The sequence below is a fragment of the Oncorhynchus kisutch genome, linkage group LG15, assembly GCF_002021735.2.
Source record: "Oncorhynchus kisutch isolate 150728-3 linkage group LG15, Okis_V2, whole genome shotgun sequence".
Lineage (NCBI taxonomy): Eukaryota > Metazoa > Chordata > Actinopteri > Salmoniformes > Salmonidae > Oncorhynchus > Oncorhynchus kisutch.
In genome coordinates, this window is record NC_034188.2 from 85,876,174 (window position 1) to 85,890,421 (window position 14,248).

Below are 14,248 nucleotides of genomic sequence, written 5' to 3' on the forward strand. Positions count from 1 at the left end.
ACCTGGAAACAATGTTGATTCAACCAGTGTGTGCCCATTGGGTCAGTTTATGATACATGTTTTTATTCATATTTACAAATCCCATATAAGTTTGCAATTAAGGCATAAGAAAGTTTACATGTACAAGAAGACATTTCTAGGGCCTCCCAAGTGGCGCAGCGGTCTAAGGCACTACATAGTAGTGCTTGAAGCGTCACTACAGACCGGGCTGTGTCACAGCTGTCCGCAACTGGGGAGACCCATGAGACAGTGCACAATTGACCCAGCGTCGTCCGGGTTAGGGGAGGGTTTGGCCGGCAGGGATGTTCTTGTCCCATCGCGAGCTAGCGAGTCCTGTGGCGTGCAGGGTTCATGCATGCTGACACGGTTGCCGGATGTACAGTGTTTCCTCCGACACATTGGTACGGCTGGCCTCCGTGTTAAGCGAGCAGTGTGTCAATAAGCAGTGCGGCTTGGCAGGGTCATGTTTCGGAGGACACATGGCCCTTGACCTTCGCTTCTCCCGAGTCCGTATGGGACAAGACTGTAACTACCAATTGGAGAGAAAAAGGGGTAAAAATAAAAATGAAGAATGCATTTCGTACATACAAATGTATGTGAACACACCTTCAAATTAGTGGTTTGGCTATTTCAGCCACACCCTTTGCTGACAGGTCTATAAAATCAAGCACACAGCCATGCAATCTCCATAGACAAACATTATAACTGCCTTACTGAAGAGCTCAGTGACTTTCAACATGGCACCATCATAGGATGCCACTTTTCCAACAAGTCAGTTCGTCAAATTTTTACCCTGCTCGAGCTGCCCCAGTCAACCGTAAGTTCTGCTATTGCAAAGTAGAAACATCTAGGACCAACAAAGGCTCAGCCACGAAGTGGTAGGCCACACAAGCTCACAAGAACAGGACTGTAGAGTGCTGAAGCGTGTAGGGCATAAAAATCATCTGTCTTCAGTTGCAACACTCACCACAGAGTTCCAAACTGCCTATGGAAGCAACGTCAACACAAAAACTGTTAGTCGGGAGCTTTACGAAATGGGTTTCCATGGCTGAGCAGCCACACACATGCCTAAGATCAACAGGCCTTTGGGATGAATTGGAAGGCTGACTGTGAGCCAGGCCTAATCCCCCAATATTACTGCCCGACCTCAATAATGCTCCTGTGGCTGAATGGAAGCAAGGCCAAGCAGCAATGTTCCATCATCTAATGGAAAGCCTTCCCAGAAGAGTGGAGGCTGTTATAGCAGCAATGTTCCAACATCTAGTGGAAAGCCTTCCCAGAAGAGTGGAGGCTGTTATAGCAGCAATGTTCCAACATCTAGTGGAAAGCCTTCCCAGAAGAGTGGAGGCTGTTATAGCAGCAATGTTCCATCATCTAGTGGAAAGCCTTCCCAGAAGAGTGGAGGCTGTTATAGCAGCAATGTTCCATCATCTAGTGGAAAGCCTTCCCAGAAGAGTGGAGGCTGTTATAGCAGCAATGTTCCATCATCTAGTGGAAAGCCTTCCCAGAAGAGTGGAGGCTGTTATAGCAGCAATGTTCCATCATCTAGTGGAAAGCCTTCCCAGAAGAGTGGAGGCTGTTATAGCAGCAATGTTCCAACATCTAGTGGAAAGCCTTCCCAGAAGAGTGGAGGCTGTTATAGCAGCAATGTTCCATCATCTAGTGGAAAGCCTTCCCAGAAGAGTGGAGGCTGTTATAGCAGCAATGTTCCAACATCTAGTGGAAAGCCTTCCCAGAAGAGTGGAGGCTGTTATAGCAGCAATGTTCCATCATCTAGTGGAAAGCCTTCCCAGAAGAGTGGAGGCTGTTATAGCAGCAATGTTCCAACATCTAGTGGAAAGCCTTCCCAGAAGAGTGGATGCTGTTATAGCAGCAAAAAGGGGGAACAACTCCATATCCATGTCCATGATTTTGGAATGAGATGTTTGACAATGCAGGTGTCACATACTTTAAATCCATCCCAAAGGAAGCTGTATGCTAGATGCTGTCATACTGTCACACACAAACACACATACTAATACACGCACGCAAACGCACACATTTCTCTCCCATGTTGGCAGTGCCACCTCTGTACCCTCCTCAGCTGGCACAGTCCTATCATGACCCATCATCGGATGGGGCCACAGTGTCTCCTGACCCCTCCTTTCTCAGCCTCCGGTATTTATGCTGCAGTAGTTTATGTGTCAGGGTGGCTAGGGCCAGTTTGTTATATCTGGAGTACTTCTCCTGTCTTATCCGTTGTCCTGTGTGAATTTAAGTATGCTCTCTCTAATTCTCTCTTTCTCTCTTTCTCTCTGAGGACCTGAGCCCTAGGACCATGCCACAGGACCTGGCATGATGACTCCTTGCTGTCCCCAGTCCACCTGGCCGTGCTGCTGCTCCAGTTTCAACTGTTCTGCATGCGGCTATGGAATCCTGACCTGTTCATCAGACGTGCTACCTGTCCCAGACCTGCTGTTTTCAACTCTCTAGAGACAGCAGGAGTGGTAGAGATACTCTTAATGATCGGCTATGAAAAGCCAACTGACATTTACTCCTGAGGTGCTGACTTGCTGCACCCTCGACAACTACTGTGATTATTATTATTTGACCATGCTGGTCATTTATGAACATTTGAACATCTTGGCCATGTTCTGTTATAATCACCCGGCACAGCCAGAAGAGGACTGGCCACCCCTCATAGCCTGGTTCCTCTCCAGGTTTCTTCTTAGGTTTTGGCCTTTCTAGGGAGTTTTTCCTAGCCACCGTGCTTCTACACCTGCATTGCTTGGGTACCTTCTCTCTCTCTCTCTCTCTCTCTCTCTCTCTCTCTCTCTCTCTCTCTCACACTCTCTCACTCTCTCTCTCACTCTCTCTCTCTCTCTCTCTCTCTCTCTCTCTCTCACTCTCACTCTCTCACTCACTCTCTCACTCACTCGCTCACTCGCTCACTCACTCGCTCACTCACTCACTCACTCACTCACTCACTCACTCACTCACTCACTCACTCACTCACTCACTCACTCATATATATATATATATTCCCATCCTTCTCACACTCTGGCACCCTAACAATTGGAGTTTCTTGAGGTCAAGCTGATTTACCTAACAGCTGGATGTTGTTGAGGTCAAGCTGATTTACCAAACAGCTGGATGTTGTTGAGGTCAAGCTGATTTACCAAACAGCTGGAGGTTGTTGAGGTCAAGTTGATTTACCAAACAGCTGGAGGTTGTTGAGGTCAAGCTGATTTACCTAACAGCTGGAGGTTGTTGAGGTCAAGCTGATTTACCTAACAGCTGGAGGTTGCTGAGGTCAATTTTCTTTTAGACTACCTTTGATCTCAGACTATGGGAGAGATACAGTAGCTATTCTGGAAGACCAGAGTTTGATAGTTGGGCAACAGATAGGAGTTCTGTGTTTGTTAGTTGGGGAATGTAATTTCCAATCAATTCTGTGAATCCATTTCTCTATGGAGAAATTCCATGTTCCAATCTATTGAATTGACAATAATTAAAATGGAACAACCTTGGTTTGTGTTTAAGTGTTAGACTTTATATTTTGAAACTGAACCGACTATCTTGTTCTAATTGTTCCCAAATGACATATGTTGTTTTCTAGTAGTATTTGGCTCAGTTTGAATAACTTCCAATGGTATTTCTTTTATTTTTGTGTCATGGATTCCCCTGTACTGCTGCTCATTCCATGCGGTTCTACTTCACCAACCTTCTAGGCTTGACTGAACTGTCTAATTAAGCACTCCTGGTTCCCATTTCCCCTGATTAGTAATTGTATATATGTGCCCTCTGCTCCCCATTGTCTTGGTCGGTTTAATTGTTTCAATGTCCGTTGGTCCTGTGAGTACATGTGTTGTTGTTTTGACTTTCGAGCTACGTGTTTTGTGCATTGTTATTACGGGTCTCGCCCCGTGTCTTGTTATTACGGGTCTCGTCCCGTGTCTTGTTATTACGGGTCTCGTCCCGTGTCTTGTTATTACGGGTCTCGTCCCGTGCATTGTTATTACGGGTCTCGTCCCATGCATTGTTATTACGGGTCTCGCCCCGTGCATTGTTATTACGGGTCTCGTCCCATGCATTGTTATTACGGGTCTCGTCCCGTGCATTGTTATTACGGGTCTCGTCACGTGTCTTGTTATTACAGGTCTCGTCCCGTGCATTGTTATTACGGGTCTCGTCCCGTGTCTTGTTATTACGGGTCTCGTCCCGTGCATTGTTATTACGGGTCTCGTCCCATGCATTGTTATTACGGGTCTCGTCCCATGCATTGTTATTACGGGTCTCATCCCGTGCACTATTATTACGGGTCTCGTCCCGTGCATTGTTATTACGGGTCTCGTCCCATGCATTGTTATTACGGGTCTCGTCCCGTGCATTGTTATTACGGGTCTCGTCCCGTGCATTGTTATTACGGGTCTCGTCCCGTGTGTTGTTATTACGGGTCTCGTCCCGTGTCTTGTTATTATGGGTCTCGTCCCGTGTCTTGTTATTACGGGTCTCGTCCCGTGCATTGTTATTACGGGTCTCGTCCCGTGTCTTATTATTACGGGTCTCGTCCCGTGTCTTGTTATTACGGGTCTCGTCCTGTGTCTTGTTATTACAGGTCTCGTCCCATGCATTGTTATTACGGGTCTCGTCCCGTGCATTGTTATTACGGGTCTCGTCCCATGCATTGTTATTACGGGTCTCGTCCCATGCATTGTTATTACGGGTCTCGTCCCATGCATTGTTATTACGGGTCTCGTCACGTGTCTTGTTATTACGGGTCTCGTCCCGTGCATTGTTATTACGGGTCTCGTCCCGTGCATTGTTATTACGGGTCTCGTCCCATGCATTGTTATTACGGGTCTCGTCCCATGCATTGTTATTACGGGTCTCGTCCCATGTCTTGTTATTACGGTTCTCGTCCCGTGCATTGTTATTACGGGTCTCGCCCCGTGCATTGTTATTACGGGTCTCGTCCCGTGCATTGTTATTACGGGTCTCGTCCCGTGCATTGTTATTACGGGTCTCGTCCCTTGCATTGTTATTACGGGTCTCGTCCCGTGCATTGTTATTACGAGTCTCGTCCCGTGCATTGTTATTACGGGTCTCGTCCCGTGCATTGTTATTACGGGTCTCGTCCCATGCATTGTTATTACGGGTCTCGTCCCATGCATTGTTATTACGGGTCTCGTCCCGTGTCTTGTTATTACGGTTCTCGTCCCGTGCATTGTTATTACGGGTCTCGCCCCGTGCATTGTTATTACGGGTCTCGTCCCGTGCATTGTTATTACGGGTCTCGTCCCGTGCATTGTTATTACGGGTCTCGTCCCATGCATTGTTATTACGGGTCTCGTCCCGTGCATTGTTATTACGGGTCTCGTCCCATGCATTGTTATTACGGGTCTCGTCCCATGCATTGTTATTACGGGTCTCGTCCCGTGCATTGTTATTACGGGTCTCGTCCCATGCATTGTTATTACGGGTCTCGTCCCGTGCATTGTTATTACAGGTCTCGTCCCATGCTTTGTTATTACGGGTCTCGCCCCGTGTCTTGTTATTACGGGTCTCGTCCCGTGCATTGTTATTACGGGTCTCGTCCCGTGCATTGTTATTACAGGTCTCGTCCCATGCTTTGTTATTACAGGTCTCGCCCCGTGTCTTGTTATTACGGGTCTCGCCCCGTGTCTTTTTATTACGGGTCTCGTCCCGTGCATTGTTATTACGGGTCTCGTCCCATGCATTGTTATTATGGGTCTCGCCCCGTGCATTGTTATTATGGGTCTCGCCCCGTGCATTGTTATTACGGGTGTGAAGACCCGCCCACTTTGTCTGCCGTATTCTCTTTGTTCTTGTTTCCTTATTAGGATGCCGGTGGGCGGAGTTGGGAGGGTCGTCAGCTACATTCGAAACACCTGGGCCCGGTGTGTCCCAGGATAAATACACCACTTTCCCATTCATGGGGGAGACTCTCTCCATGCAGGCACACCTGGGCCCGGTGTGTCCCAGGATAAATACACCACTTTCCCATTCATGGGGGAGACTCTCTCCATGCAGACACATTTACAGATTGTGTTGTGTATCTTGGTGGCCTTTTGTTTGTTTGCTTTGGCACCTTTCAACACCCTGCATTATCACATTCATGCAAAACACTCACTTACACTACTGATTACTGATTACACACACCATTGTATATTGTATTTAGTTTACTTTATTTAATAAATCTATATTTTGTTACTCCTTATCTCCACGTTGTCTCCCTTTTTGTTTCGGGCTTTGAGCCGGTTTGTGACAAGTGGGAGCCGGGATCTTTGAATGTATTGGTTGGTGTCACGTTCTGACCATAGTTCTGTTCTTTTATTCTATGTTTTAGTATGGTCAGGGCGTGAGTTGGCGTGGGCAGTCTATGTTTGTCTTTCTATGTTGGTTTTTGTGTTCAGCCTAGTATGGTTCTCAATCAGAGGCAGGTGTCGTTAGTTGTCTCTGATTGAGAATCATACTTAGGTAGCCTGGGTTTCACTGTTGGTTTGTGGGTGTTTGTTTCCGTGTGAGTGTTTGTCGCCACACGGTACTGTTTCGGTTTTCGTTTTGTTCACATCATTTATTGTTTTGTATTTCAGAGTTCAGTTCGCTTTTAATAAATCGTCATGAACACTTACCACACTGCAGAGAGAGTATAATGGTTAGTTTCCAGGCCCTGCCCAGACTTGAAACTCTTGTCCTACTTGCTGTTGGGATGTTTGTTATGGGATTTTTATGAATAATGACTCAATTATATATACATTTAGCTTAGAATTATAACTAAACAGAATACTACTCTGTTAATCAAATCAAATCAAATCAAATCAAATGTATTTGTCACATACACATGGTTAGCAGATGTTAATGCGAGTGTAGCGAAATGCTTGTGCTTCTAGTTCCGACAATGCAGTAATAACGAACAAGTAATCTAACTAACAATTCCAAAAAAAACTACTGTCTTATACACAGTGTAAGGGGATAAAGAATATGTACATAAGGATATATGAATGAGTGATGGTACAGAGCAGCATAGGCAAGATACAGAAGATGATATCGAGTACAGTATATACATATGAGATGAGTATGTAAACCAAGTGGCAAGTGGCATGTTACTGTATGAATCTATGAGTCTTATTATAATCACAATACTGAATATAAAGTGTGTAGTTTTAGTCAAGAATTAGAACAAGGACTTTCTCTTCCTTGTTAGAAACGAATGGAGCTGTCGTCAGACCAGCTGGAATACTATGTTCCTTACAGGACATTCTGTCCCCACCCAGGGAGGGGAGAGACCTTGGGCTTGTAGTAGATTGTTTAACAGGTGGCAGACAATGTGAGAAGGCTTGTGAACTATATTGCCATTGTATCTGAGAGGAGGAGGAGGGACATTTATGACAAAATGTGAGGTATATAAACCAATGTACATGGTTTTATGTTCAGAGCTCTCGGGAATAAACGCTACTGATTAATTTTGAGACTGATCTTTGTCTATTTTATGCAAATAAGAAATGTACAAATTCTTAGAAACGGACCAAGTGTTTTGCTTTGTTACAATTGAATTGGTTAACGAACAAATAGGAATTAAATTCCTCTAACAGTTGAATTGGTTAACGAACAAATAGGAATTAAATTCCTCTAACGATTGGTCGTTTGAAGCCGGATCTAAATATCATCTGAAGGTAACAAGCCGAGAACCGTGCACGGGCGGGCTGTGGTTCCGTAAAATAAAGTCCTGTCCCCTGACATTGGGGCTCTATAACAGGCCGGTATACACCCCAGGTTGACAGGAATGGTGACTAGATCCAACCAACATTGCTTTTCCCAGTCTGCGACAAGGTCAGTAGTCTTTATTCTCGAATTTGGGGGGAATGATTTAAGTTATCTTTGGTTTGATGTTCTAAAATGTTTCGAATTTATCAATAATAGGAGCTTCGCTATTTCAAACAGATTTACGGGGTTTTGTATGACCAATATACAAGGGGTTACTTGTATGACCAATATACAAGGGTATTCCTGTAAACCAATATCGATAACGTAGCAGGTCCGAAATGACCTGAGGTAAGGTGCACTACCATAAAATATATTAATAAATCCGTGCCTTGCAAGCCAAAGGGTTATTAAGGGTGGGATATAGTAGGTGTTGTTAGATAGGACATTAGGTCGTTTTGTACAAATAGGACTGCCATCAATTCAAAAGACATACCTAAATAAAGTCCTAACCTAAGTAGTCTTGGTAGCGGTAGATATATTAAAACAGGTGAGGATATAAACTAGGCTTGGTGAGAAAGGAAGGTAATTCTATGCGAACAGGATAACTTCACCTATTCCAAACGGAAATAATATCCAAAAAAGGAGGAGAGGGAAACCTAATGTAGCGGAGTGAGATACAAGATATTTGGGTACTTTAAAAGCCCTCTAAAACAACCCGAGGTGAACTAGGAATGTATGGCCCCTGGGTAATAGCTTATAGTTGTGCAAGTGAGATCTAATGTCCGATCGACAGTCAACGCTATAGATAAAGTTTCTAGAAAGGAGAAACACATATGGAATTCCATACACATAGATTGTACGCATTAAAGAGACATACACATAGTTAGGCAGGAGGGCAACTATCGTAAGTAGGTAACGGTAAACAGCATGTACATAGTTCATAGAAATATATACACCTAGATTGTAAAATATACTGTAGAACATAACTATAGTAATTGGATAGCGGTAGAAAAGAACACACACAGAAGATGAGACAGAAAAAGGATTAGGCAGCTGTAAAAGGAAGAGGGGAACCCCAGGACAGGGGGCAGAGGTGGTTTTACAGTGGGCTGTAGATAGAGAGCAAAGAGAGAGAGAGCGGACAGACAGGAATCTAATAATTATTGCTACTCTAGGGAAAGTCAGGAAAGATTTAACCGAACTAGGACAGGATTTAGCAAACTTATTGAGAAAGTGAATAGAGGTAGAGAAAGGGAGAGAGTCGAGAGAAGTGTATAGAGACAGTCTAAAGAAAGGTGTAGATAGTCAAGGGAAACAGCAGGTCGAGGGTTAAATACCGGGCTGTCTGAATCCCGGGAAAGAAGGTTCCAAGAGAAGGGGACATACAGAGAACGAGAATAAGGAGAATAAGGAGAATAAGGAGAATAAGGAGAATAAGGAGAATCCTCGCTGGGGAAAAGCTTGGACTTTTAAATTAGGACTATTTTCTGGGAATTGTCTCGGTGCTGGCGTTTGCGACTACAGACAATTATAATAATAGGGTTGTTGGCGGGGAGGCTCCTTCATTCAAATAGGTGGTTCAGTGGTTAAATAGCTGCCTTCTAAGCTTGAGACCTGAGTTTGGTTCCCGGTAAATGCTCTGACTAGAGTTTTTGATTGTAATTCAACTATTTGTATGTTTTGCCTGCAAAGATACGGCCGCTAGAGTTTGTTTAAGATATAAACTGAACGTTTTAATAGCTTCAAATTGATAGATGGGATGAATTCAATTTTTTCTTAATAGATTGTTTAGGTTAAATTGAAAGACCAATCCATTCTAAATAATAGCGGGGCGATGTCGTTGGAAGACGCTGTCTTGCCTAAATAGCCCGCTGGAATAACGTATTGGGAATGGAGTCGTATTTAAAATGCTGAATCATAGAAGAGACAGTTACCTAAATCTAATGAATTCTAAATAATAACGAAGAGACAATTACGATAGAGTTGTGCCCATCGAAATCTTCTTATAAATATGTACATGATACGTTTACATTTTGGAGTAGAGAAAATTGGAAAGTTTGGTTTTACTCTTACGATAGGATTAAAGCAGAACTCATTTGGAGTAGCGGGTATATTTTTTGCCTAGAGGCAGGAATAAGAGTTAGTTGCAGTGTTGGCTACTAATTTTCAGGGTAAGTTGCTAGAGGCAGGTTGATTTGTTGCTTGATAACGTAAAACTGCGTCATTGCGTTGAATAAAATTGATTTGACCGTTGTTCAGGTACACTCTTTGATTTATGTTGTAAGTTCTATTCAAGATCCAATATTTGTGATTAATTGGGTTTGGTTTGTCGAACCCTTACTACTGCTGCTGCGGTCAGCCAACAATGATATGCAATTGGCTGAAGTTGCTGCGGCCTGGGCACGGCCTGAGCACCTGCTGCTGACGTCTCTCACAAGGCACCTTTGCAGCTAGGCAATGATGTTGTGACTGAGGGTGACAGAGAAAATTGTTTGTGTCATTTAGAGGGGAAATGCGTGCATTATAGCTTTGAGTCACTTTGCAAAAAGTTGTTATAAGTTCCAAATACATTTTTAAAAGTAGCTAAATTCATCAGGGTAGTCTGAAAAGATGCTAAAACTAGCAACAACATAGCTAGGTGGGCATCACTGATTGGTGGAGTTCACTGGGCTATATTGGGCTATAAGAGAGGGAGGTCTGAATAGTTGAACCGTAAAAGTTTTGTAATAGTCCCCGGTTATTGATTTTGGTTTGATAGTTTAGGTAGTGAAGTTTAACAGGAAGATAAGGTATACTAACGTTATAATCTGTTTCCATTACGTGGACAGGTCCGCAAAGTGGATTGCAGGTTGAGTTTATTTTATTTTAAAGGGACAGTGCACGTTTATCACAGTTGTGTGTCTAATAGCAGGGTTTTCCTACCAAGCATTTTGGGGAGACTGAAGAGAGACTGAATGGGTTTTTAGATATAACAATTGAGGAAATGTAAAACTTATGATTTGAGAGAGTACAATAGAGTTATCCTAATTATGAGGTTTTGTTTGTTGTAAACGTTTGGGTTTGAGGGGATTTCCATGTTTCCCAGAGACAAGATATCTTAAAGGGGTACACTCACATATGGAATATTAGGAGTTTTATTTTCTGAGTTTTAATTAAACACATGAATTCTTTAGATAAAGGGTTCTTTAATATGTCTAATATAGTATGGAACACGACTGTAAAAGGGTTGTATAACCTTTGACCTCTATCATGGCTTTCCCTTGTGGTCTGATCAGCCTCAGGGGAGGGCCATTTGGATAATGAATTTCTGGTCATTTGTGATACTGATTTCAAGGTAAATTAATTATGATGGAGTTTATAGCTCTTGGACATAATTGTAGTTTGAACCACAGAGGAGAAAGTGGAATTGAGACAGGACAAATTGTGGGGAGCGGGGAAATAGCCTAGTGAGGAAGAGGTTCAGGATTCTGTTGTAAACACTGACTGTGAAGGTTTCGAATGGGCTACTATTGATTTGGTATTACAACAGGAACAGAAATCATATTTATCATCGATAATAATTAGGGGAAGAAACTGTATGGGGTTTGGACATTGGTTTGGACAGGACATATTTTAAGCAAATAGGGCAGTAAAATACATTGAGATAGAAAAATAGTGATTTTATAAGCATGAAGTTGCAGTTCTTAGGGATGGTAAATTACTGTAGATAATGTATCCCACACTATGCAACATATATTAAATTATTGATGAGACTGATTTTAAGGTTAACTCATGTTATTGTTAGATAAAATACAGTGGACTCCCGAAGGAAAGATTTCATTAGTACAGAAAGCATATGATATGGTTAGCATTTGTTTTGGCTTCATTTGATCATTAGAAAATTATTTAAATTGTATAAAGTGGACAGGGATATATGACATCTGTGGTGATTCAGGTTAATTAAGGTTCTCAATCCTATGTGAGAACTTTACAAATTGCCAACATAGACATGTTTTTTGTAAAACTCCATGAGTTCAGATAAAGCCAAACTGTGAGACGCTTAGTTCATGTTTGGAAACAACACATAGTTGTTACGGACTGTTATGAGAAAGAGCGACAGACAGATAGGAGAAAGGGCAGACAGGAGTCCTCCTCGCACTGCTGAGACCTTGAGGGTTTGAGAGCAGACAGAGGAGCCCTCCTCGCACTGCTGAGACCTTGAGGGTTTGAGAACAGACAGAGGAGCCCTCCTCGCACTGCTGAGACCTTGAGGGTTTGAGAGCAGACAGGGGAGCCCTCCTCGCACTGCTGAGACCTTGAGGGTTTGAGAGCAGACAGAGGAGCCCTCCTCGCACTGCTGAGACCTTGAGGGTTTGAGAGCAGACAGAGGAGCCCTCCTCGCACTGCTGAGACCTTGAGGGTTTGAGAGCAGACAGAGGAGCCCTCCTCGCACTGCTGAGACCTTGAGGGTTTGAGAGCAGACAGAGGAGCCCTCCTCGCACTGCTGAGACCTTGAGGGTTTGAGAGCAGACAGAGGAGCCCTCCTCGCACTGCTGAGACCTTGAGGGTTTGAGAGCAGACAGAGGAGCCCTCCTCGCACTGCTGAGACCTTGAGGGTTTGAGAGCAGATAGAAGAAAGGGCAGACAGAGGAGTCCTCCTCACACTGCTGAGAAGGTTTGAGAGCAGAGAGGAGAAGGTTTAGAAGGGGGGCCAGGAAATGAGCAAGATAGGAGTGGCACTGAAATAGTAGCATTGACTGTGAAATAAGAAAGGAGAGAAAATGGTTACTGTTTAAATAGACAAGCACATATAGATCTTAGAACATACAAAGCAACACAGAACTCTTAAACGTTGCTTCCTGTGTGCAAAGGTTGCTGAGGTCTGGGGAGGAGGAGGTTGGCTGGGGCAAGTGGAAGTGTGAACATGTAACCCTCAAATTTGGGACGCAGAGGCTGTGTCAATTTGGGACGCAGAGGCTGTGTCAATTTGGGACGCAGAGGCTGTGTCAATTTGGGACGCAGAGGCTGTGTCAATTTGGGACGCAGAGGCTGTGTCAATTTGGGACGCAGAGGCTGTGTCAATTTGGGGACGCAGAGGTCGGTATGTTCCGGGGTCCTTGTTGGTCCCCGGTTTTATGGGGGGGGGGGGGGGTGACGACCCTCCCACTCTGTCTGCCATATTCTCTCTTTGTTCTTGTTTCCTTATTAGGATACCGGTGGGCGGAGTTGGGAGGGTCGTCAGCTACATGGGAAACACCTGGGCCCGCTGTGTCCCAGGATAAATACACCACTTCCCCATTCATTTCTAAACCTGTTTTTGCTTCGTCATTATGGAGTGAAAACTATCAAGCGCTATGAACTTATCCTCTGCAGCAGATGTAACTTTCCTGTTGCTGTCCTCACTTGAGCCAGTTTCATCATACAGTAGTGCTTGATGGTTTTTGCGGCTGCACTTGAAGAAATGTTTAAAGTTCTTAATGTTCCGTATTGACTGTCCTTCATGTCTTGAAGTAATGATGGACACTTTCTCTCAGCTTGTTTGAGCTGTTCTTGCCATAGTAGTGGCTTGGTCGTTTACCAAATAGGGCTGTCTTCTGTATATCACCCCTACCTTGTCACAACACAACTGATTGGTTGTCTTCTGTATATCACCCCTACCTTGTCACAACACAACTGATTGGCTCAAACGTATTAAGAAGAAAAGAAATTCCACAAATTAACTTTTAACAAGGCACACCTGTTAATTGAAATGCATGCCAGGTGACTATCTCTTGAAACTGGTTGAGAGAATGCCGAGAGTTTGCAAAGCTGTCATCAAGGCAAAGGGTGGCTACTTTGAAGAATCTCAAATATAAAATGTATTTTAATTTGCTTAACCTGTGTTATTTCATAGTTTTGATTTCTCCACTATTCTAGAAAATAGTACAAATAAATAAAATCCCTTGAATGAGTAGGTGTGTCAAAACATTTGACTGGTACTGTATATTTATACTATAATACTGTCATATAGGTGTTATTGCATTGGAGGACGTGTGTGTGTGTGTGTGTGTTGGTCTGGACCCAGGGGAATGTACTCTGATAGTCTTCATCTGTCATGACCGCTTGACATTCCTCTCAGAGAGTGTGCTTTATCCCTGGCACAGACCACCAGCCACTCTAACACCGATAAAACACACAGGGACAAAACAAACCCACTGCCCTCTGTCTGGATAAAGACATGACCTGAGGTTAAAATGTTTCTGTGTGTGTGCATACCTAAAGGGAGGCACGGGGTGCATTTGAGTGAACAGCCAGGTTCACTAAAATTCGACATCCGTCCAGGTATCCAGGAAGTCGGGAGATGACTTAGAAACTAGCCACTAGGAGCAACAGTGAGCGCTCTTACCATCAAGTTGTCTTGCGGCTTGCTAGGGTGTTGTAAATATGTGTAGGTGATGGGTGTAAGCCGGTTCTGAGGATCAGCTGTTCAATCTCAGTGCTAGGCGCTCGTATTTGATTTTGGGGGTTTTAACCCTTACCTTAACCATTTGGAACTAATGCCTTAACTTAACCTTTGAAATTG